The sequence below is a fragment of the Stegostoma tigrinum genome, chromosome 7 (genome assembly GCF_030684315.1).
Source record: "Stegostoma tigrinum isolate sSteTig4 chromosome 7, sSteTig4.hap1, whole genome shotgun sequence".
Lineage (NCBI taxonomy): Eukaryota > Metazoa > Chordata > Chondrichthyes > Orectolobiformes > Stegostomatidae > Stegostoma > Stegostoma tigrinum.
The window spans coordinates 27,223,088-27,249,753 of record NC_081360.1 but is presented as its reverse complement, the minus strand read 5'-3'; the positions used below and the strand labels follow the sequence as shown (position 1 = coordinate 27,249,753).

Sequence of the window (26,666 nt, the reverse complement as noted above, 5' to 3'; positions counted from 1 at the left end):
GTCAATGAGTAATACCAGCTTACAATTTAAAACAATCTCAGAATTCGCTTCTCTGCCTAGGCTGAAATTCAAAGTAGCCTAATAAATAAGGATCAATTCTGCGAGCTAGTTTTTGTTTTTTGCAAATAAGTGGAATTGTCATTTTGCACTCTTTTCATAGGCGGTCTCCATTGGCAATGAAATACAATGCACCTCATGAGCACTGGGATAACGGTAATCTTCACAGCATTGAGACCATGGTGATTTTGGTGGGCACAGGGATGACAGTGATCTCCATGGGCCCTGAGAACACAGTGATCTCCGTATATTTTGAAAATACAGCAATGTGAACACCAGGAGCACATGGATGTTCACGGATATCAGGTGCATGGTGATCTTCACGGGTATAGGTATTACAGCAATCTCCACAACCACTCAGAGTACATTGATACTGGGAATACAGTAACCTCCACAAGCACTGGGAATTCAGTTATCTTCATGGGTACCAGGAACACTGAGTCCTAGATACTGAGTGATATAATGCTGTGATGTCTTACCATATGATTTATTAGACACATTTCAAAACCTGGATTCTCCTAACTGCACAGAAACACTAGCCACAGATTTTAGCTAGCAAAGTTATTCCAAATAATGCCTGTTGGAATGGTATGAACTGTTGGGACTATGTAGCCCATTGACTTACCTCAGTCAGTTGGATTATCTTGCAACAACTCAGTGATGAGATTGTTTTAGCAGGTATTCTGGTTTGGGAGAAAGATAAAAATGTATGTAAGGGCTGATTATTTCTAATATATGTAACATTAATAACCGGTAGTGAAACCAACAGGCACAAAACAATTTTCTTGTTGGCGGAGTTGGTTTGAAGGTGACTGATGGGATGAAAAGAAAAAGAAATCAGAGATGTGCAACATGTCAGATAGTTAGAAAATAACGTGACCTTGGAAGATTGGGTGTCTGTGGAATTACAGAAAGTGGATATGGTGAGGCCAGGTAGAGGTTTGAAAAGCAGGGTGAGAATTTTAATATGGAGGTGGTGCTGATCCAGGAGGCAGTATAAGTTAGCTAACAGAGAGTGATGGATGAACTGCCTTAGGTGTGGGCTATGATTATGGACAGCAGAGTTACAGTTGAATTCAACGTTACATTGTGTGGCAAGTGGGAAACTGGTTGTTAGAATAATGGAAGAGCATGATCATGCGAAATGACCTCAGTCTGTGTCTGAGCCGGAGGGCCCATTAGCTGGCATATCAGGTGGTATTTATTCAGTGAATATTACCACTAGAATTGCAGTCAGATCATCCACATGGTAGGAGATACCAGTTGTCTTTTGGTGCTTTTGCCCTGTTGTGACTCTCATTTGGGAAATGGTGATGCTCACTTGGCAAAGTTAATGAATCAAAAGCATCCTTTTTGTTGCCACAAATGCTGTTGTCACCCTGGTCAAAGCTGCCAGTTCTTGGACATCGAACAAACGACATTAATAAACAACATGTGAAGCTGTAAGTTTGTTTCAGTCTGGACTTTTTTTTAAATTCATGGGTTTTGGATATCGCTGACTGGAGTAAAATAATGCAGAAGTTATGTTGCAGCTCATCAAAACCCTGCTGAGATCCCACATTCAGTACTTAAACCGATCTGGGCACCATACTTTAGGCACGATAAATTGGCTTGGAGCAAGTGCAATAGATGTTCAAAGAATGATACTTAGACTTCAGGGGTTAAGGTATGAGGAGAGATTATACAAATTAGGCCTGCTGTCTCTAGAATATAGAAGGTTATAAGATGATCTGATCAATGTCTTTGAGGTATTAACAGGAAAACACAGGGTAAGCACAAGATAAACTATTTTCACTGTTAGGGATTCTAGAACTAGGGGCTACAGCCTAAAAATTGGGCCCAGACTATTCAGGAGAAATGTTAGGAAGCACTTCTACACACAAAAGGAAGTAGATGTTTGGAACTATCATCCACGAAAGGCAGTGGATGCTGGATCAGTTGTTAATTTTAACCCTGAGACAGGTACACTTTTATTAAGTAAAGGTATATTGAGCTAGACCACAGATCAGCCATGATCTCATCAAACGATGGAACAGACTCGAGGGACTGAATGGCCTACTTCTGTTCCTATGTTCCTATATTCTACATTGAATCTGCTCTGGTGTTTTTCAATGGATATGCAGATGACATGACTCATGAAATTCCAACGTGTTCAGTCCCATAGGGCAACAGAAAAGCTTAATATACAGTACATCAGTAAAATTTGGCCAAATTGATTTTGTGGCGATTTATACCCACATGCAGATAAACAACACAATGAATCGATTGACACTGTCGCTTTACATTTTCTTTAAAAAGTTGCTCCCTTACTCATACCATTTGCTTCATTCTAATTTAATAATGTTACGTTGGTGCCTGTACTTTTACAGTGGATAATATTATTCTGCCATTTCATTTTGCGGTTATGCTTACGTGGCTGAGTACCTTTCTGTCTTGTCACAATTTTACAACAGAATTGAAGCAGGCTGAAATCATTTAGGACATATTGTTCTGTGTGAAAAAGAAGTGAGAGGTTAAAATAATAAATCAATACACTCAACTGAAAACACGGCACAGATGTTGAATTCACAGCCAAAACTATTGCTACAGATAAAAGATCAATGGTATGAATGTTTATGTTATTAGACTAATAACTGTTGGGCAATGTTCAGGGGACATAGGTTCAAATCCTGCCACAGTGGATAGTAAAATTTGACATCAGAAAAGAATCTGGGAGGGAAAATGCTGTTTGAATAGTAACCACATAACATTTGTTAAAACCTGTCTGGTTTACTGACATGTTTACTGAAGAAAATCTGTCATCCCTATCTGGTCTTGACTACAAGTGACTCCAGACCTATCGTAACATGGTTGACTCTTATTACCCTCTGGGCAATTAGAAATAAGCAAGACATGCTGCTTGGGCAATTGATACACACATCCCATGAACTAAGAAAAAATGCATGTCCAATTATTGACAAAATTACAGCTAATAGATCTTAAGATCTGCAACCTTCGTCAATGCTTACTTATTGTAATTTTGGACTTTGTGAGTCAAACCCTAATGAATTCAAATGCAAAGCAATGACTCCAAACAGCAAGTAATTCATATGCTTCCTGCAACAAAAAAGTGAATGATGTCTGCAATAACGAAAAGGAGAGGAAACACAAAATTTCACAAAATAACGGAAAGAGGTTAAACATTTCAGTTTCTAAACTAGTCCTTGTTTGCCGTCTTTAAATCAAAACTGAAACTAAGTACTTCATATCCTGTATGTAAGAAATAAAGATGTATTCCAAGTTAAAAGGAAATTTCAAATGACCTAAATTCATTGATATTAGTATTGCAAATAATCATATTCTGCCCAAATTGTTTTTGTCATCCAGTGATCAACTATCCAACAACATCTAATATCTATTCAATAGTTTTAACAACCATCCAAAACCCCAAATACAATCAAGGCTTTCTCCAATTCTTTTTCATTCATTCCTCAAACAAAAAATGTTCTTTTCTTCGTAGCTATGTATTTACTTCAATCTGAAGTTTGGCTTTTAATCCAAAGTAGATCAATTATGGCATGCCCAAGAGTAAATTGTGTGGTACAGTACCGGAGTGGTTAACTCTGCTACCTCACATCACCAGGGATCTGGGTTCTATTCCAGCCTTGGGTAACTGTCTGTTTCTATGTTCTCCCCGTATCTGCATGGGTTTCCTCCCGCAGTCCAACGAGGTGCAGGTTATGTGGATTGACAGTGCTAAAATGTCCATAGTGTGCAGGCTTGGTGATTAGCCATGGGAAGTGCACGTTTATGGGGACAGGGTTGGTGCGAGTCTGAGTAGGATGCTCTTCGGAAGTTTGTGCGGACTGAATGGGCTGAATGGCCTCTTTCTGCACTGTAGGCATCCTATGATTCAAATTCACTTTCTACTGTTAATATGTACATGATATTGGTTTCCACAGCAGTTTTTGTTCTCTCCAAAAACCTGCAGAAAACATTCCCATTATTGAACATAAAGTTCAGTCAGAGACCTGATAATTAACATTTAGAAATAGAAATAATGATAAAGGAAACTGAACCTAAATAGAATGAGTACTCTAAAAGGACATTTAATCTGTCACCAGTCCCTAGAAAAAATTCTAAGATTAATAACCTGGAGTCTGTAATAATACTCTGCAGCGATCATCACTAGTGAACTGTTAAAATAAAAAATCCATTTCACAGCCCTAGTAGACTTGAATATGAATCATGCCCCAGCTAACTAGAGCCTTCGATCACTCACCATGGAAACCATGGGCTGAATTTTACCTTAAATCGGCTAAGTGTAATTTTTGTCAAGTTTCATGCAAGGTTTCACACCATGAGACCTCATGCGCTTTCTTGCGCCGTCGCTCTAAACTGTTCTCGCTAATTATGGTGCCCCTCTGATTGATGTCAGTCTAATTCTACCACTCTCTGCAAGCAGATGGACTTGCCGCTGCCAAGATATCCCAGGATACCTGGCACAGGTGCCATTCTGGAAAGGCCATTCTACACTTGGTCATGAGCTGGCAGTGCAGAGCTGCCCCTGCACGATTTGCCTGGTCATAGGGAGGGTGTGGATGTGTCGCCTCACAGACAGGGACTAGGAAGTTGTGGTGGTCAGGAGGGTGGAGCAGGGATCCTGAAAATCCTGCCAGGCTGATCCAAGGTTACCAGCCAAATCAGTGCCAAGTCCAGGGTAAGGCGGGCTGCTCAGCTGTCTAGAAAGAAGATCCACCAGGGTGAGCGAATGTCTGTGTTGCAGCCCTCACTTCCGGTCATAAAACAGCCTCGGCTCACTTGCTCCACAATTTGTTCATGAGTACATCAAAAGATGTGAATCATTAGGCTGCAGGAAAACAGCAAAAACACAAACCACAACTAAAACGTACACTGACACATTAAATCCCTAAAAACAATCCTGGGAATGACCAACTTCATTTTCTAACTGCAGAACAAATCCATGAGCCAAGGTAGTTTTCTTTCTCAGAAGAGGCCAATCATGCTCCCAAGATACTGATGTCAGCACAGATCCTTGACTAACATTGGCAATTGTCAATGCAATATGTATCAATACATTGTTACGATTTAAATTCAAAAGTTGGCACAAAATGTTGTCGCACAGACTGTCACTTAAGGTAAATTGATACATGGCATCTCTTATTCAAAAAGGAATTATAAATGTGCAGCACGTCAGATGTTATAAGAAAATATATATTATTCCCAAGACTCTGCTGGATTGTGTAGGGCAGCTACATGTGTCTCCAGCACAATCTCAATATATATGTAGTTCTAGTCATATATGTAAAAATATATCCATTTATAACTGCCTTTCCTGGCTTTCATGAAGGTGCTTTTAAGTCAATGGACTATTATTTGATACTGTTTGTAACATGGGAAATGCAATGGTAGCCAACTTCTACACAGAATGATCCCAGGACTGTGCTGACAACCAAATAATCTGTTTTCATATATTTGTGAAGGAAGGGATGTTGGCCAGAATACCAGTGAAATTTTTACTTTTGCAAATAGACCACTGGATCTTTTACACAAGCCTAAAAGGATGGCTAAAACCTCGGTTTAAGGTCTCAATTTAAGATGAAAGATGAATGTAAGGATAACAGGAGATACTATCCACAAAGTGGAAATAAAACCCCCCATTACGACAGTTGCCACAGGGTGCTCCCTATGGTGGCTAATTTGCCTGAGAAATGTTGCAACTATTGGTGTTCTGAAAGTAGGTGATGATTGTATCCGGAACACAAGAGTAAAGCTTTTGGCACAAGTAAGCTATTCAATTCCTAAAGGGCAGGAGCAGGTTGTCACTTTAAAATAGTTGGTAATCCCACAAAACCGGTTCCGGCATAGATCCTTGGATAGGAGGATAGACATTGCATCGACATCAACTGGATTTGTATCTAAGCACCAGGTGGATATCTCCATGACCCAGCTCCACCGGAGGCTGAACTATCCAATGGGCAATCGTCTTAGTGTTTGGCATTCAATTCTGAGTTAGATTTGAAGGCTTTATTTGGTCCGACTGACTTATGTGACTAGATAGCGAGGAAAATTGAAATCGTTTAAAACCTTTTCTAACTTCTGGCTAAATATAAAACCGACCACCCCCTCCAACACAATTCATGACACTGAGCCTAGACAGCCAACAGACACCTGAGCCCCACGCTGATTTGAACACTTTCATTTTGGCCCCCCAGTAACCCAAAGCCCTTCCCTGATTCCCACCTCCTGACGCCCCTCAGACCTGACATTTAACTTCCCATTACCTGGCCCCTAACCTTAGCTGCCATTTTGCTGAATATAACAGCTCTTGCCACTAAACTGAGTACCCAGAGAGCACACCTACAGTGAACCATTCCCACCCCACACCAGGCCACTGAATTTGACATACCATCCCAACTTGACCAAGAGCCTTTTGACCGAATGGCCTATGAACACACCTTCCCCGATTCCCTCAGATTCAGCCAGACTGACTCCCTCACCACTGTCAGTACCCATCCTGACAAACTCTAAATCCCTCCCTGAGTCTGCCCCCTGATTTAACGTTAACCCTCACCCATCTTACTTGCCATTCTAAGTCCTAATCTTCACCCCATCTGATACCTCTACCCCACCATTCACCTAGCACACTTACCTGCTCTGCCCACCTGGCATTCATCTACCTGCTACCTTAACCTATCATCACCCAGCTTGCTACACTCTTGCCTACCTGATACATTCCCCCTTACTCACTTGGCACCCTGCACCATCACACACCTGGCACCATATCTTCCATCCACCAGCATTCTACCTCCTCATTCACAGGATACAACTTCTTTCAATGTCAGTCAAAAAAAAACAAGCACATTCTCGACTACAGATTATAGCAATTAATGCTGAGAAATGGAGAGTAAAATCAACAACATTCAACTCTAGTGCAACCTGTGAGGACTCCACACCACTTCACTGGCTCCTACCCTGGGAGATTGCTTGCAAACTTGCATCAAAGTTAGGTGGGCAACTTTTGGTCTGATCTGAGTTGGAAATAGGAGTTTTTCTAAAGTTCCTATATTCAGGAAAGGTACCACTCAACAAGAATATAGTGAACATAACCTCTCTATTCAAGAAGGGAGGAAGGCAGAGAATAGGAAAATATGGCCAGTTAACTTGACCCTGCTGTGGGAAAGGTGTTATAATCATCGAGCATTAAAGAAATGGAAGCTATATACGTATTAAAACCAAAGATAATCAGGAAGAGTTAGCATGAGTTTGTCAAAGGAAATTATGCTAAGCCAATTCAGTGAAGTTCTTTGAAGGAATAACATGTGGTGTGAGTAAAGGACACAATACTTGAATTTCCAGAAGGCATTCGAAAAGGTGCTAAATCAAAAAAACCTGCAGAAGATAAGAGCTCATAATGCAAGGAGCGACATATTTGCACACTAGCATGGCAAAAAGCAGAGAGTATGATTAACGGGGTCTTTGTCTAATTTGCAGAATGTAACGAGTGGAGTTCCACAGGAGTCTGTGCTGGTTACGAATGATTGTGACCAGGTGAATGTGGTAAGGATCTTTCCTCTTGTGGGTCAGTCTAGAATGAGATACATTGTTTTACAGTTAGGGGTCACCCTTTTAGGGCAGAGAGGAGGAGAAATGTCTTCTTTCAGACAATTGTGTGACTTTAGAACTCTCTGCCTCAGAAAATGATGAAGGTTGAGTCATTGTATCTTGTTAGAAAGAATCTTGTCAGGGAGGAGAATCAGGGGTTATTGGGCATAGATAAGAATATGGAATTTGAAACACATTTGAAGAAGGGTCCAGACCCGAAATGTTAGCTTTCCTGCTCCTCTGATGCTGCCTGACTTGCTGCGTTCATCCTGCTCCACACCTTGTGTTCCCAGACTCGAGTATCGGCAGTTCCTACTATCTCTCAAATGAGCCACGATTTTATTGAATGGCAGGGCAGATTTGAGGAGCCAAATGGTCCACTATTTTGTATGTTGCTATGAATTTCAACACAGATAAAAATGTTTGGTTCTTTGTCTCTGGGATCATTTATACATGGGCTTTACAGATGTAGCAAAAGAGTCTTAGATACTGAAGTTGTTGCATAAACAGAAATTGAGCTCAATGACATCAGAGAAAATTGCACTATAGCTGTTGAAGTGAAAACCCAAAAGCTGATGGTTTTACTCCCAAATAGATAATCCCATATAATAGAGTATTCACTTACAATTTAAGTTAGAAAGTGCAGCGTGATTGTTGATGAAGAAGAGGCTTTGATAAATATTTGTACAATTGGACATTCGGTCTCTTGATAATAAGAAGGATGTTTTCCACGCTAGCAAATTTAACTAATTGCTCATATGTTTCAAGCATTCTCACATCACTACACAAACAGTTGATGCAATTACAGCAACAGGCTTCAGAGTAAATTAAACTGAGGGAGTAAGATACATTTTAGAACAGCCAGCACAAGCTGTCTCTCCAAACTCAAACTGAATTCAGGATCAATTTGTTTTCTGCTTTCCTGCTGCAGGACAATTGTATTGTCATGGTCTTGGTGCATTAGTGCATGTCATTGTGCTGTCACTTCTCTAAAATGTTCTTTAAGTTAGGTTTCACTGCTCTGCGTGGTTTAATGTGTGTGTGTATTGTGAATGGGAGTAAGAGTAATCATTATTTTGTTTCTATTCTGCAGTTTGACAGGAGACGGGTGAATGAGAAATGCAAATTGAAATATTACTCATGTCTGACGTCTGTGTGATATAATGTTCATAAATTACCCCTCAGAGGATCAAAGAAAGATGACCAAATTTCTACCAAATCATGCTCCCAGCGTTAATGACAATGAGGGAGGAGGTAAGCTTTCATTTTATCAACTTCTAACAAACTAAAAAACTTAGACTCTTGTTATCGATGAATATCTGCCCAAAGTGGAACTTCTGGTGTTCATCAGCCTCAAAAGTTATGGAACAGTTTTTAACGAAAGTAATTCCAATCGCTTGTCTTTAAGGTTATTGAGTAGATTTGTAGCTCGGGTTGTGGATGCTGTGGTTGGTTGTCTCGCCGAGCTGATTCATTAGTTTGCAGATGTTTCATTTCCCTGCTGGATAGCATCAATGAAGCGCTGTTGTGTTTTCCTGCCTGTTATTTAAACTCTGGTGTCCTTTGAGCTGGGTTACCTCACTTCCAGTTTTCCTTTGCAATGGAGCATATGTAGGATCTAGCTCCATGTGTTTGTTGATGCCTTTTTAGTGGAGAACCAGGCCTTAAGGAATTCCCATGCTTGTTTCTACTTGGCCTGTCCCAGGATCCTGGTATTGTCCCAATCAAACTGGTGGCTTTCCATATCCGTGTGAATGGAGATGAGTGTCTATTGGTCGTGTCTTTTTGTTGTTAGTTAGTGTTCATGTACACTTGTGGCCAATTTTCTTCCTGTTTATCTAATGTAGTGTTTGTTGCAGACTTTGCATGGAATCTCAAAAATGACATTGGCCCTATCCATAGTGGATAATGGGTCTTTGGTTTGGGTTAGCATTTGGTGTAGTGTTGATGTGGGTTTGTGTGCTATTCTGATGTCCAGTGGTTGTAGGAGCGATGTGGTAGGTCCATATGTGTTAGCGATGTAAGAGAAACACTGGAACACTACTAAAACAAGAATAAGACCTAAGTGACACCATCTCCACGACAACATGCTGAAGCTACTGGGCCTATGCCTCACTACCTACTTTACCTGTAATGGCCAAATATATGAACAGATCAACGGGACACCCAAGGGATCAACTATCGCTGGACTAGTACCTGAAGTGCTGATGCAGAGACTCAAAAGCATGGCCCTTCCATTAATCCAACCAAAACAATGGATATGATACGTGGATGACACCTTTGTCATTATTAAATCGACCAAACTAGAGAAAACATACGAACTAATAAACAACAGTCTCACCAGGATCAGATTCACCAAGGAAGATGAAAAGAACAAACAGCTCCCATTCTTGGATGCTATGGTGGAATGCAGGGCCAATGGGGCATTCCTAACAACAGTATACAGGAAAGTCACACACACACTGACCAAGTACTGAATTTCAACAGCAACACCCCGAGACCCACAAACAAAGTTGCATGAAAATTTGATTTAAACAGTCAACACGCTGCAGCAATACAGAGCTACATCAAAGAGAAGAAGAGTACCTCTTCCAAGTGTTCAAGGACAACAAATGCCCGAAAAACTGGGTCAGAAGATGCCTATTACATGAGTGGCACCAGGAAGATATGGCATGACCCAACACTCATCAGGCTACCTTGGATCAAGAACACATCTGAACTGACCACAAGACTCCTACAACCACTGGGCATCAGAGTACACACAAACCCACATCAACCCTATGCCAAATGCTACCCTGAACCAAAAACGCAGTACCCACAATGGACAGGACCAACGTGACATACAAGATTCTCATGCAAAGACTGCAACAAGCATTACATTCGACAGACAGGGAGAAAATTAGCCACAAGAGTACATGAACATCAGCAGGCAACAAAAAGACCTCACCAATACTCACTCAATCTCCATCCACATGGATAATGAAAACTACCATTTTACTAAGGAATCTCACTCATGATTCATATTGATGGCCAGGATGAGTTCCCAACTTGATTGGTTCAGTGACCTAGCAAATGATAGTTCAGAAACTGTCCGAACATTCAAGATCTACAAACGGGATGGTTTACACCTGAACCAGAGGGGTACCAATACTCTAGGGGGAACATTTGCTAATGCTCTTCGGGAGGGTTTAAACTAATTCAGCAGGGGGGTGAGAACCTGAATTGTAGCTCCAGTGAACAGGAGGTTGAGAGTAGTGAGGTCAGGAATAAGGCTTCAAGGCCGCAGGAGGAGACAGGCAGGCAGGAAGGTGGTTTGAAGTGTGTCTACTTCAATGCCAGGAGCATCTGGAATAAAGTGGGTAAACTTGCAGCATGGGTTGATACCTGGGACTTCGATGTTGTGGCCATTTTGGAGACATGGATAGAGCAGGGACAGGGATGGTTGTTGCAGGCTCCGGAGTTTAGATGTTTCATTAAGATCAGGGAATGTGGTAAAGGAGGGGGAAGGTGTGGCATTGTTAGTCAAGGACAGTATTACGGTGGCAGAAAGAATGTTTGATGAGGAATTGTCTACTGAGGTAGTATGGGCTGAGGTTAGGAACTGGAAAGGAGAGTTTTCCACAGGCTTCCGAAAAGTTCCAGAGATGTAGAGGAAAGGATTGCAAAGATGATTCTGGATTGGAGCGAAAATAACAGGGTAGTTGTTATGGGTAAATTTAACTTCCCAAATATTGACTGGAAACACTATAGTTTGAGTACTTTAGATGGGTCAATTTTTGTCCAATGTGTGCAGAAGGGTTTCCTGACACAGTATGTAGATGGGCCAACAAGAGGCAAGGCAACATTGATTTGGTACTGGGTAATGAGCCAGGCCGGGTGTTAGATTTGGAGGGAGGTGAGCACTTCGGTGATAGTAACCACAATTCAATTATGTTTACTTTAGCGATGGAAAGGGGTAGGTATATACCGCAGGGCAAGAGTTATAGCTGGTGAAAGACAATTATGAGGCGATTAGGTAAGATTTAGGATGCATAGGATGGGGAAGGAAACTGCAGGGGCCGGACATGATTGAAATGTGGAGCTTGTTCAAGGGACGGCTTCTGCGTGTCCTTGATAAGAATGTACCTGTCAGGCAGGGATGAAGTGGTCAAGTGAGGGAACCGTGGTTTACTAAAGAAGTTGAATCTCTTGTCAAGAGGAAGAAGGAGACATATGTAAAGATGAGGCATGAAGGCTCAGTTAGGGCACTTGAGGGTTACAAATTAGCCCGGAAGGACCTAAAGAGAGAGCTAAGAAGAGCCAGGAGGGGACATGAGAAGTATTTGGCAGGTAGGATCAAGGAAAACCCTCAAGCTTTCTATAGGTATGTCAGGAATAAAAGAATGACTAGAGTCAGATTATGGCCAGTCTAGGACAGTAGTGGGAAGTTGTGCTTGGAATCCAAAGAGATAGGGGAGGGGCTAAATGAATATTTTTCATCAGTATTCACACAGGAAAAAGACAGTGTTGTCGAGGAGAATACTGAGATCTAGGCTATTAGACTAAATGGGATTGAGGTTCATAAGGGGGAAGTGTTAGCAATTCTGGAAAGTGTGAAAATAGATAAACCCACTGGGCCGCATAGGATTTATCCTAGGATTCTCTGGGAAGCTAGGGAGGAGATTGCAGAGCCTTTGACTTTGATCTTTATGTCATCATTATCTACAGGAATAGTGCCAGAAGACTGGAGGATAGCAAATGTTGTCCCTTTGATCAAGAAGGGGAGTAGAGACAACCCTGGTAATAGACCAGTGAGCCTTACATCACTTGTGGGTAAAGTGTTGGAAAGGATTATAAGAGATAGGATTTATAATCATCTAGAAAGGAATAATTTGATTAGGGATAGTCAACGTGGTTTTGTGAAGGGTAGGTTATGACTCACAAACCTTATTGAGTTCTTTGAGAATGTGGCCAAACAGGTGGATGAGGGTAAAGCGGTTGATGTGGTGTATATGGATTTCAGTAAAGCGCTTGATAAGGTTCCTCAGGATAGGCTATTGCAGAAAATACAGAGGCATGGGATTGAGGGTGATTTAGCGGCTTGGATCAGAAATTGGCTAGCTGGAAGATAGAGGGTGGTGGTTGATGAGAAATGTTCACCCTGGAGTTCAGTTACTAGTGGTGTAACGCAAGGATCTGTTTTGGGGCCACTGCTGTTTGTCATTTTCATAAATGACATGGATGAGAGTGTAGAAGGTTGGGTTAGTAAATTTGCAGATGACACTAAAGTCGGTGGAGTGGTGCATAGTGTGGAAGGATGTTGCAGCTTACAGAGGGAAATAGATAAGCTGCAGAGCTGGGCTGAGAGGTGGCAAATGGCATTTAATGCGGAAAAGTGTGAGCTGATTCACTTTGGAAAGAGAAACAGCAATACAGAGTGCTGGGCTAATGGTAAGATTCTTGGTAGTGTTTATGAGCAGAGAGATCTCGGTGTCCATGTACATTGATCCCTTAAAGTTGCCACCCAGGTTGATAGAGTTGTTAAGAAGGCGTACGGTGTGTTAAGTTTTATTGGTAGAGGGATTGAGTTTCGGAGCCATGAAGTCGTGTTGCAGCTGTACAAAACTCTGATGCAGCCGCTCTTGGAGTATTGCACTCAGTTCTGGTTGCCGCATTATAGGAAAGATGTGGGACCATTGGAAAGGATGCAGAAGAGATTTACTAGGAAGTTGCCTGGTATGGAGGGACGGTCTTATGAGGACAGGCTGAGGGACTTGAGGCTGTTTTCGTTAGACAGAAGAAGGTTCAGAGGTGACTTAATAGAGACGTACAAGATGATCAGAGGATTAAATAGGGTGGACAGTGACAGCCTTTTTCCTCAGACGGTGATGGCTTGCACGAGGGGATATAGCTTTAAGTTGAGGGATGATAGCTATGGGACAGATATCAGAGGTAGATTCATTACTCAGAGAGTAGTAAGGGCGTGGAATGCCCTGCCTGCAACAATAGTAGGCTCGACAACTCTAGGGACATTTAAATGGTCATTGGATAAACATATGGATGATAATGGAATAGTGTAGGTTAGATGAGTTTCAGATTGGTTTCACAGATCGGCGCAACATTGAGGTCTGCTAGGCCTGTACTGTACTGTAATGTTCTATGTTCTATGTTCTAGATTCAAGGTAGCAGTGGAGTAGCAGGGCTAGGGCTCATCTGCTCGTGATGCTTTCTTTTGTTTCTTTTTTCCTTTCTTTTTACTTCTGCTCCTCTTCTTTCATCTCTTCCCTTTGCTTTTCTTTCCTTTGGAACCTTTTGCAGCAAGTTGGTCAGCCAAATCAGTGTGTTAGCTGGAACAGGCTGTATGCAGTATGGAGCGCCTCCCGGTGGTGGGAGATAATGGGAACTGCAGATGCTGGAGATTCCAAGATAATAAAATGTGAGGCTGGATGAACACAGCAGGCCAAGCAGCATCTCAGGAGCACAAAAGCTGACGTTTCGGGCCTAGACCCTTCATCAGAGAGGGTCTAGGCCCGAAACGTCAGCTTTTGTGCTCCTGAGATGCTGCTTGGCCTGCTGTGTTCATCCAGCCTCACATTTTATTATCCCGGTGGTGGGAGGTGGCAGCAGATGCAGCACCTCAAGGTGACTGGAGGCAGTGATGGGGACATCCTCCTTGTGCTCAGGGCTGGCAGCAGCAGGAATCATCCAGCAATTACGGGCAGAGGCAGTGGGCCTTTTGGGAGGGCAGAGTGAGATTCTTGCCGAGATGCTCTGGTGATGGACCCAGGGACTCCTTGGTGTGGTAGGCCCAGGGTGGACATTCCTAGCATTGGCAAGCCAGCAGCTGCAGTGATGGCAACATGGTATGACCAAAGCCAGGACTCCTGGCGTTATTGAGGCGGCAGCAGAGCCTGGAGCGAGAGTGGGTTCAGCATGGGACCTGGCATTGTCAGCAGTATCAATGAGGTGGGCACCGCAGCAAAGAGATGGTGTGCAAAGAGTGGCGACTCTTACATTGGTGAGTTTCGGGCAGGCGGCTTTGTTTTCTTCATTCATTCACAGGATGAGGGTGTCACTGGCCAGGCAGCATTTATTGCCCATCCCTAATTGCCCAGAGGGCAGTTGAGAATCAACCACATTGCTGTGGGTCTGGAGTCACATGTAGGCCAGACCAGGTAAGAATGGCAGTTTCCTTCCCTTAAGGACAATTGTGAACCAGACGGGTTTTTCCGACAATCAATAATGGGTTCATGGTCACCACGAGATTCTTAATCCCAGACAATTTATTGAATTCAAATTCCACCATCTGCCATTGCAGGATTCCAAACTGGGTCCCCAGAAACATTATTTGGGTCTCTGGATTAACAGTCCAGATATAACACTACTAGACCATTGACTCCTGAAGGAAGAGATGGTGTCTAAAGAGTGGTGACTCCTATGTTGGTGGGTTTGGTGCAGGCAACTGTTACAGTTACATTAGATTGCTTATAATGGTCAAAACAGACCTGTCATACATGCCACAGAATTGCTGTTAATCGAGCATCTTTTATGCACATGGTATAAAGTTCCTCAATATGATGTATTTCCTAATCATTTGACCAACATTGACTATTGTCATTTGATAAACTATCCCGAATCCTGGCTCTACCTTTCCATTAATATTTTAACAAATAACTCAGGTATTTTTGAAGCCCTTTCATATTGCACTACAACAGGATGTCAATTGAGAGTGTGAAAATGGGACAAAATTTGCAGCACAAATTCTCACTCCTCAGAATTGGATTCAAAGAGTAATTAATTAGTGTGTTAATTAGTTATTTTGCAGTATAGAACCTGTGTATTGTTGTAAAAAAGACATATTCTTTTTCAAATATTTTCAGCATGTACTCGTTAGGATAATTTTTCTTATCCATTCTTGGGATGTGAAGGTTACTGGTTGTGTCAACAATTATTGTCCATCCCTAACTGCCCAGGCAAAGGTGGTGGCACTATTTGAACTACTTGGGGTGTAGGGACACTCACCATGCTGTTATAGAGGAGTTCCAGGATTTTAACCCATATTCACGAAGGAAAAGCAATGTAGTTTCAAGTTAGGATGGTACATGGCTTGGAGAGGAACTTGTACATGTCCTGATTGTTGTTGCCCTTGCCCTTCAAAGAGGTCATGGTTCAGAAGGCTTTTGAAAGAGGTTTTGTGAGCTAATGCAACGCATCATGTTGAAGGTGCCACTTGAGGGTACTACTGCCACTTTGAGCATTGCTGAAGGGTTTTATTGTTGAAGGTGGGTGGATGAGCTATTAATCAAGTGATTCATCAACTTTGTCCTGAAAGGTGTTGAGCTTCTTGAGTACTGTTTCACCTTCATAACCCTTTTTCAACACATAGTTCTATCTGTCTTTAAAAATTCCCAAGATTCACAGCTCTGTATTATGTAATGAATGTGATTAAAAGCAATTAACATGTTTATTTTTATGCTTCAGTTTGAAGGGAGGTAGATAAACAAAAGATGAAGAGTGAAGGATTATTCATGTTTGATATGTGTAATATATAGTCAGTAAATTATTGTATTGAGGATCAATACAAGATTATTTAGTTTCTCATTTGTAATAAATACCAATGCAAATAGAAAGTAATATTTTATAGTATAGTGTGCTGACAGTGTTTGGCTGACAAGTGGACTCTGATTGGTACCATGGAGTATGCACCAGTTATGTGATGATTGTTAGTTAGCTATCAACCTTGTGTGTAAACCAGGCAGGTTGACTCTGCATGGACAATGCACTGTCATAAGAAATGAAACAGAGAATGGCTATTAGCTGTTTTATTAAGTTGAGATTGGTGCAGTGTGTGTGCAAGTTTGTTGTGTCTGCAAGAACAGGATCCCATGTAGTAGCATATTTAGTGTCCAGCCCACTCAAATATGACACAATGTAAGCCCAACTGACAGTTTTAAATTGATTGACAGCATAATTCTTCACACACTTTGGATAATTTAGTAAACGCTGGCCCATTGCAGAATCACATCAAAGGTTGACGCTGTCTTATGCTTTGCGAGCCTGATTAGATTTTGTACTGTACTTTGCCGGTTAAGTACATCCAAAGGAATGTGTTATTTGATATGATCGACGATTGTTTGGGACATATAGCCTACATACTCAGCATCATACTGGACAGCACTCACTTCAGTGCTTTCTTTTAATGGAGTATAAAATGAGTTTTCCCCTTTACATTGATAATTCTTGTGAATTAATCTTTATGAGTGCAAAATGAAAAGCTTTGACAAAGGTGAGTTTTTGTGCGATATTAGTCATTAGGAAATAATCAGCATTTAAATATACCAGCTTTATAGATGATTTAATAATTTGTCAATTTTAGTGTGTTGTAACTGAATGCATATGTAATATGCTACAATGGACTGTTACTAGGTAAATTTAGCACAAGTAATGATTACAGTTCAGTGACCACTTACATCAGGTTGCTAATGTAACCAGGTTAAATACAGGAAGTTCAGAGAAACATTGTAAAAATAAATGAGAGCAGCATAGAGAAAGTATGAAAAATGACTCCCAAATAGAATCATTGAATGATACAGCACAGAAACAGACCCTTCGGCCCAATGTGGCCATGTCGGCCAGGTTTCTTAAACTGAAATAGTCATATTTGCCTGCGTTTGACCCATTTCCCTCTAACCCTTTCCTATCCATGTATCTGTCCAAATGTCTTTTAAATATTGTGATTGTATCTATCTCTACCACTTCCACTGGCAGTTTGTTCCATATACACACCATCTGTGTGCCCCTTCGGTCCCTTTAAAGTATTACCCCTCTCACATTAAACCTTTGTCCTCTAGCTTTGGAATTCCCTACACTGGGAAAAAGACACAGACCCTACTCCCCATGCCCCTCGTGATTTTATAACCCTCCTTGAAATCAACCTTCAACTCTGATGCTCCAGGGAAGAAAGTCCCAGCCTACCCAGTGGCTTCTCATAACTCAAACTCTCCAGTCTCGGTAGCATCCTTGTAAAATCTTGTTTACACCCTTTCCAGTTTTGTATAACAGGGCAACCAGAATTGTACACAGTACTCCAAATGTGACCTTACCAATGTCCTGTACAGCCGTAACACAATGTCCCAACTCCTGTAGTCAGTGCTCTGAACGATGAAGGCAAGCATGCCAAATGCCTTCTTCGTCATCAGTCTAGGGCGGCACGGTGGCTCAGTGATTATCACTGCTGCCTCACAGCACCAGGGGCCCAGCTTCAGTTCCTCCCTCAGGCAACTGTCCGTGTGGAGTATGCACGTTCTCCCATGTCTGCGTGGGTTTCCTCTGGGTGCTGCGGTTTCCTCCCACAGTCCAAAGATGTGCAGTCTAGGTGAATGGGCCATGCTAAATTGCCCGTAGTATTCAGGGATGTGTAGATTAGGTGGGTTATACGGGAATGGGACTGGGGGGAGGATGGTCTGAGGTTCGGTGTGGACGTTTTGGGCCGAAGGGCCTGTTTCCTCACAGTAGGGATTCTACGATTCTATGATCACCCTGTCTACCTGTGATGCCACTTTCACGGAACTACAATAAACTACAATAATCACAACAAATAAATTACAGTTCTTCTACTGGATGTGCTATTGTTGAAAGTGTTGAAACATTTCATCACTTTAAAAGATTCTGACTATGTGTTTACCACCATAACCATTCAGTTCACTTCCACAATCAGCCTTAGCTTTTTCCCTCACACAGATGTAATTGGTTTGTTCAAGTTAAAGCCTTTTGTTATACGCTTGATCATACTGACCTCAGGCTTAATTTGAAATTCAGTTGTATCATTGCATTCTTTTTGCCTATGAGATTATGAATAACTCTATGTCATTAAAAGATGCTCTGACTAAAATAACTCTCTGCATAGCTCATTTCACAATGTCTCGTTCCAGGAAACTATGGCAAAAACTTTGCTTTACAACAAAGGCATGGATCATCAGGATTTAGCCAATGGATTGATGTGGGGTTTGAACTGTTGATGTGACAGAGAAGATTGCACAGCTAAAGTAAATGTGCCCAATAACTGGATAAGACCTGCCTTTACTCGTTTGCCTACTTATTTGCATAACAAAGAAGAAACATTTCTCCCGTAATCCCTCAACATTTGGATAATGGGAATTGAAATTGTGCAATGAAATCACTTTGCCCGTTCACATTAGACAATAAGCCTCCATCAAGAAGAGATTACAACATTTTGCTGCTGATTGAAGTCAGACTAACTGGCCAGTGTTTCATGTTTCTTTCCTCTCCTTCATTGGTTGGATAGTAGAGATGCATTTGTAAATCTCCAATTTGTGGGACCATTTTAGAATTTTGGGAATATTGGAATATCATACGAATGCATGCATTATATATGCAGAATCCCTTGTCTCTAGGCCATCAGGCTTCTAAGGATTTGCTGGGTTTAGTCGCTTAAGTTTCTATCATATTGTTTTCTCTGCTGATTTTAATAGCTTTGAGTAATTTTAATTTAATTAAAAACTTCCTCGCTCTTAATAGTGGATCAATCTTCCTCTATCTCTGGTACACAGTTTATGAATCTAATCTAATAGGAGCTTGAATGACATGGGCTCTGGTGAGATACACAGCAAAATCACACAAGCAGTTCCATGAGGCTGATCTCGATGTTGGAAACAATTCATTATATCTTTACTGAATTGCTGGGTGTCAAGGCAAGATCCTCCCTAGGCAGCGGCAAGTTGCCTCTTAAGAGGATTGTAGCTTGTTGTCAATCTTATTAAACTCATATGTGACCTCATGAATACACAGTGTTGTAAAGTGAAGGGTGAGTCAATGTGGTCCGAATAATCTTGACCACTTTGCAGTAACCCTTTTTACTCAGGTGTAATAAATGGTGAATTAGAGAAAGGGCCCAAACACCAGAGAAATGTGTTTGAATAGACTCGAATAGGTGAACATAATGAACAAGGAGGTGTTGGGTGTCTTGAGATGCATTAAGGTAGAAAAGTCCCAAGGGCCTGATGAGATCTATCCCAGGGTACTGTGGGAGGCAAGGGATGAAATAGCTGGGGTCTTAACAGATATGTTTGCATCCTGTTTCGCCTCAGGTGATGTTCCAGAGGAATGTAGAATGGCTACTTCGTTTGAGCAAGGAAACAAAGATAATCCAGGTAATTACAGCCCAGTGAGCCTGACATCAGTGCTGGAGAAGCTGTTGGAAAAAATTTTGAGGGACATGATTTATTCACATTTGGAAACAAATGGACTTGATAGGCAGGATAACAAAGTGTGGAGCTGGATGAACACAGCAGGCCAAGCAGCATCTCAGGAGCACACTTGATAGGCAGCATGGTTTTGTGTATGGCAGACATGGCTGACTAACTTATTGAGTGTTTTGGGTAGGTGACACCCATAATTGATGAGGGAAAGGCAGTGGAAGTTGTCTACTTGGACATTAGTAAGGTATTTGATAAGGTACCTCAGGGCAGGCTGGTACAAAAAGGTACAGTCTCATGGGGGCCAGGGTGTGCTGGCTGGAGAGATACAGAAGTGGCTTGATGATAGAAGGCAGAGAGTAGCAGTGGAAAGTGTTTTTTGGAATAGAGATCAGTAACTAGTAGTGTTCTACAGGGATCAGTGCTGGGACCTTTTCAGTATGTAATATATATTAGTAATCTGGAGGAAAACATATCTGGTCTGATCAGTAAGTTTGTGGTTGACACCAAATTACCAGAGATGTAGATTGCGATAAGGATTGTCAAAGGATATAGTTAGATTGCGGATTTGGACAGAGAAATGGCTGATGGAGTTTCATCTGGGCAAATGCGACGTGATATCTTGGAAGATTAAATTCAGGTGCAAGTTATACAATAAATGGCAGTAACCACAAGTGCATTAACATACAGAGGGATCTGGGCATACAGGTCTACAGATCCCTGAAAGTGCCACCACAGGTGGATAGGTTAGTCAAGAAAGCATACAGCATACTTGCCTTCATCGGCCAGGGCATCGAATATAAAAGTTGGCAAGTTATGTTACAGCTGTATAAATATTTAGTTTGGCCACATTTGAAATATGACACAATCAATATGATGTGGATGCTTTGGAGAGGGTGCAGAGAAGGTTTACCAGGATGTTGCTGGAACGTTTTAGATATGAGGAGAGTTTGGGTAAACTCAAATTGTTTTCACTGGAAAGGCAGAGGTTGGGGGCGTTAGAGGTGCTGAAGACACCTGTTAATGGTCTATTATGAGAGGCGTAGATAGGGTGGACAGTCAGAGGCTTTAATGTTTAGAAAGGTCAATTGTAAGATGGCACAGGTTCAAGCTGAGAGGGGGACAGTTTAGGGGAGAAGTACAGGGAATTATTTTCAGACAGAGCAGCAGGTGCCTGGAATGCACTACCAGCAGAGGTGAGGGAAGCAAGCACATTAGTAATGTTTAAGACATATTTTGAGAGGCACATGAACAGGAGGAGAACAGAGGGATGACCACAGCGTATTGGCAATAAGTAGAGGATCTACATAGGGATGAGGAATTGGAGCAGGCTTGGTGGGCCAAAAAGTCTGTTCCTGTGCTGTATTTTTCTTTACTCTTTGTTTTTTGACAAAGAAAGGTACAGCACAACTTTGTTGAACAATTTATCAAGGACAAACAATATTTATCAGACTCTACTATTGCACTTTAATTAAGCTGTATAAATTTCTAATCCCTTCACAGGACTCTACTTAAGTAAAGAGTCTGAAATCCCCTAAGTGAACAGTTTTAAATCAACACAAAATATCTACTCCTGACACACACTTCTGAGGATTTGCTACACCCTATTCACTGGTCTCTACTATTTTACTTGAACAGTTTGTCTGAAAGGATTGACAAAACAAGCTCAATAAGGCTGGAAGAGGCTGTTCTTCAGTCTTTGACAATTAGCTGATGCTTCAGGATCTGCAGTCATCAATTTGAGGTTCCCTTCTCATCTAAGGTAGTTTCTAGTCTTTGGGCTGTCTCATCGAGATGGTTTCTCTGGGTCTAGTCAAAATGATGAAGCACATCACGAGGCACAAAGACCTGGAGTTGCTGTGCAACTCAGCTGCCAGTCAAAGTTGCTCCCTGGAGATGCTGTTGATGAAGGATTAAAAACAGGCAGAGCTGGGGCTGCAGTATTCCCCTTTCATTCCCCTCGTCAAGCTCCCTCAAAGATTCTGTGGACTATGTCCAATACCAGCGTCAGGCAGGGGTAGGAAGATCGAATGAGGTGACTAGTTTCCACATTTGGAGGTCACAGAACATGGCTTTGAACCTTCAGCTGTCAAGTGCTGCCCTTGTCAGGCTCTGCATCTGACCTCCTACTGAGCTGAGTCCACTAAGTATAAGTCTGTTTAACATTCTTCTAACAAAGCAGGTTCACTGGAGATGGAAACAACTATTCATTCTGAAACAATGGGACCATTGGCACCTGGCCAGGCAGTTCCAGGCCTGTCTGACTTCAAGGGGAAATTGATTGCCTGAAGCCTGGCTACATGAATATTGTCTGTTCCAGCTCTGCAGTTTCCAAATTGCAGAGTCTGGCTAGTTTTTTAAACTTAGCTTCCACATTTCCAAGTTTTTATCCACCGCTGTGAAAGATATTAATATTTCTACAACAATCGTGGAGGTCCTGGTTCAGCAGACCATAGCAGTTCCCTATCTTTGCAAACCAAATGCCAGGAATTCTTCTGACAGGGAAGTCGAAGTGGGCACTTGGTGACTTGCGCTCACTGTTTCCTGCAAAGAGCCTCCACATTGCACACCAACAAATAGCCATCTCCGATCAATCTTTGATTCCATTTTATATTCACTGCATCCTCACTCAGCCCTTTGAAACTAGCCCTTTTCCAATTCAGAAATTCTAATTTCGATTGTTCCTCAACCTTCTCCGAAAACTATCAAATTCATCCCACTTCCCTTTCCTTGCCTTATAACACTGCAATTTTCTCCTTTTCATGTATACACCAATTTTATTTTGAAGATTAATATCAAAATGGATTACATTTAATTACAGAATTGTTCTGGTGTGATTAGAGGTCTTTTAGCCCATTGTGACTGTATTGGCAATCTGTACATTTCAAGCCTGTGCCATTCTCTTGCCTTTTCCACATAACTACAAGTTGTTTTCTGTTATCAAATGTTCTCTCAAGTGCCTCAATCGAAATGCCTCCACCATTTTTCCACGCACTTTAACTACTCGCTGTGTGTAAAGGGCTTTTCTCAACTCACATTGACTTTTGCACACTCTGCAAATCTATGCCCCCGATTCTCAATCCTCTTACAAGCGAGAACAGTTTCTTCCCAATTATTTTGTTCAGACCCCTTATAATTGTGAAAACTTTGTTTTGATTACTTCTTAGGCTTCGTTTTTCCGAGGAAATTGATCCTAATTTCTCCAATCTATTGTCATTGACTGAAATAGTTCATCCCCGGAGCCATTCACATAATCCTCTTCTGCACTCACTCCAGGCATTCACATCCATGTGAAACAATGGGACCAGAACTGTAGACAGTATTCTAGCTAATGTCTCACTGGAGTCCTGTATATTTTAAAATAACTTCCCTACGTAAGCCCCCTATTATTGAACCCTAGAATTGGTCTTCACCTATCTTGCTATTTACTTATGCACCTATATTCAAGTCTCATTGCTCCTGCACATATTTTAGAAAAATGCTCTTCATTTTATATAGTCTCTCTATGTTTTTGGAACCAAAATGTATCACCCAGTGTCTCTCAGCACCAAACGCTAACCCCTTATCAATTCCTCTGTGCATTTGTCAATGTCTATTTGAATTTATACACTGTCAACGTCATAGTTTACAATACTCACAAATTTTGCATCCACAATTTATACCTTGCACACCAAGATCTAGATCAATTATTTCTATAAGGTCCTATATAGACTCTGGGGAACTCTATGACAAATTTTCCTCCAGTCCAAAAATTGCTTATGTTTTAATCAGCCAATTTTGTAGCCGTATTTCTACTTTTCTTTTTATTCCATGAGGTATAACCTTTCTCACATATCTTCATGTGGCACTGAATTGAATGTTCTTTAGAAGTCTATGTACACCATACAAACAGCATTCCCCTCATAACCCACTGTATTATCTCTTTGAGAAACTCCAGCAATTTAATTAGACATGATTTCCCTCAGGAAACCCACAGTCTTCCAAATTAACCCATATGTTTTCAAGTTATTTTTAATGCTATCTCAAATATCTATCCCCAAATCTATTTTAAATTATCACTATTCATAAACTCTGTCACTCTGAACATCCCTCTGTGAGACTCAGAGAATTGCAACCTTATCATAGTCAGCAAAGATGCTCTCACCGTTGTCTACAATATAAATATCTTATACTTACTCAGCAAGTCTGTTGAATTGAGACCCTCATTCCAACAAAACTACAGAGAGTTCTCTCTTACAGAGAGTTGTTGTCATTCAGAATTCAGAGCAGGCCATATGACCTCCTTCATTCTCCCATTTTATCTTAAATTAAAGAGGCAATCACAAAACATAACAAACTTATAGAATTCATTTTGTAACACCATTAAATAGTTGTTAAATTTTTTTCAGAGCCTACTGTTCAGAATATGTTTTTATTTAGTCGTTGCTTAGTAGTACAGAAGTTGAGTTTTGCTAAAAAAAAGTTTCAGCACATTTCGCATATCTAAGCAAAGAAATATTGTCTATATTTATCAGTTTATTAATTGTTGTCTAGTGTAGGTTCAATGATTGAGGCTTCTCATCCACTGAGGTGGAGAATTCCAAAGATACACCATGATCAGAATGAAGAAATTCCCCCTCATTTCAATCCTAAATGACCTACCCCTTCTTCTGAGATGGAATCTTCAAGTTTTGATGTCCCAGCGCAACCATCCTTCCAGTAACCTTCCCTGTCGGGCCCCTTTATAATTTTGTATGTTACAATGACATCACGTCTCATTCATCTAAACTCAAGAGAATATAGGCCCAGACTCCTCAATCTCTCCTCATAGGACAATCTTGCATTCATTATGATCAGTCTGGTGAGCCATCACTGCGCTCCCTCTATGTTATGGAGGTACCAGTGTTGGACAGGGGTTGGAAAAGATCAGAAGGTCACTTCACCTCACAAAGAAGCAACGCTCCAAAAGCTTGTGATTTCAAACAAATCCGTTGGACTATAACCTGGTATCATGTGGCCTCTGACCTTGCACTCTCTCTATGGCAAGTATACTGTTGAGAAGGATGTGGTAAGGTACTGGCCAGGGGTCTTAAAGTAAAAGTATGCTGTACTGTTTGAAAGTTATCTTGTTGCAGCAACAATGAGGAAGATTATTGGTTTCAGGCAATCATATCCATAATCTTTTGTGCTAAGAATGATTCCAACTATTGAAGAACTTTCATCCCGATTCGATTGAATTCAATTTTGATAGGACAAAGAAATGTGATTTCTGGAAACTTGAAAGGAAAAAACACTATTGGCTTGAGAAACTCAGCAGGCTAGCAGCATCTGTGGAGAGAAAGAAGGTCAATATTTTGAGTCCAGTGACCCTTCAGAGAAAAAAAAATTAGGGTTAGCATGAGAGTGGTGGTTAGGGAAGAAGGGTCACTGGGCTCAAAACATTAAATTTGCTTTCTTTCCACAGATGCTCCCAGACCCCATGAGGTTTGCAAGCAATTTTTGTTTTGTTTCAATTTTGATAGGATTCTATGATGGCAAACATGGTTCAATATTGCCTTGATGTCAAGGGTAATCATTCCCTTGTATCTAACCTCTTATATTCAATTCTTGTAATAAAGTCTGTAATAAAGTCTGGAGATGGATGCTCTCAATGGAATCTATAGAACCTTCTGCTATAGATTTATAAATAGGATAGTCAATGCCTATTCTCAATCAGCACCAATAAAGACAAACGATCTCATAATTATCACATTGCTAGTTGTGGCATCCAGCTTTCCACAAATTGGCTGTGGCATTTCCGATATTGTAATAATGATTACAGAAGTACTTAATTGTCTGTAAAATGCTTTTGGGATCACCAAAGGTTATGAAAGTTGATGTAAAACTCTTCACCTTCCAACTGTTTCCTCCTGTCAGCTGTTTGTGTCTGTGCAGGGTCAGCTGCCTTCCCACAGGTCGATCCTGCCCAGCATTATTCATACGTTTTAATGAAACACCTCTCATTCTTCTAAACCTGACCTTTGAAATAACTGCACAGAGGATGCTATCCCATCACCAGTACAGTACATGAACTCTGGCCACCCAGATCACTGCCAGTCCCCTAGAGGGTGGAGATTCTGACACTTCTGTTTATCTTGCTTTTGAATCACCTGTTTGTTTGGTTTTATTTCCCCCTTTCCCCACACTAACACTGCACCCAAAGAGGCCAATGCTCCTGTTTATATCTGTCAGCCAAGGCTCCTCAATTGGCCCAGGTTAACACCCAATCAAGGATCTCATAGTCAATGAGATCCATCCGGCCAAACTTCTCCAATGACTACAATCTCCAAAAGACCCCCAGATGCATGTGCCCTGATCCATCACATTTCTGGTTCTGTGTTATAGAATTTGTGCCTGTAGAGTAATTTTCACCAATCATAGTGAAGTTGCCCCATCTTCGGCAGTTGGGCAGTGGCTCGTTCATGAAATGAGGCGGCCATGGAATAAACAAAAAATGATCTTTGTCTCATGTTTTATGTATACAATTTACTTAATTAAATGACACTGTTTTTGTGACAACTTATAACCATTTTACAGTATTTTCATAAATACAAGTAAAATAAATTTCTACCTATCTGTATACCTAACAATGAACTGAGTCAATAATGGGCAAACATCCTCTCCCTGAGTGTTTGTGAATGCATTATATTTCTAACAATTCTATATATTTACAGTCTAATGTATTGTTTAAGAATGCAGGGAAACATGTTTCATGGAAGGAGACTGAAAGTTGATCTTAAGTGGGGATGCCCAGAGGGGAAAATATGTAATAAAAAATGATAGAACTGTGGA

At 41.2% G+C, this 26,666-nt stretch overlaps 1 long non-coding RNA gene across 2 annotated transcripts in view; it reads left to right on the top strand.

The window, feature by feature from the left end:
- LOC125454345 (uncharacterized) overlaps nucleotides 1-18,993 on the top strand; it is a 57,917-nt gene extending 38,924 nt beyond the window's left edge. Inside the window, exons 2-4 of one of the 2 annotated variants that reach the window (XR_009445987.1) lie at nucleotides 7,552-7,617; nucleotides 8,756-8,916; nucleotides 18,573-18,993. This is a non-coding gene — a long non-coding RNA (uncharacterized LOC125454345). The remainder of the gene's footprint in view (nucleotides 1-7,551; nucleotides 7,618-8,755; nucleotides 8,917-18,572) is intronic. The other variant, XR_007247968.2, reaches the window with a different exon arrangement.
- The last annotated feature ends 7,673 nt before the right edge of the window (nucleotides 18,994-26,666 follow it).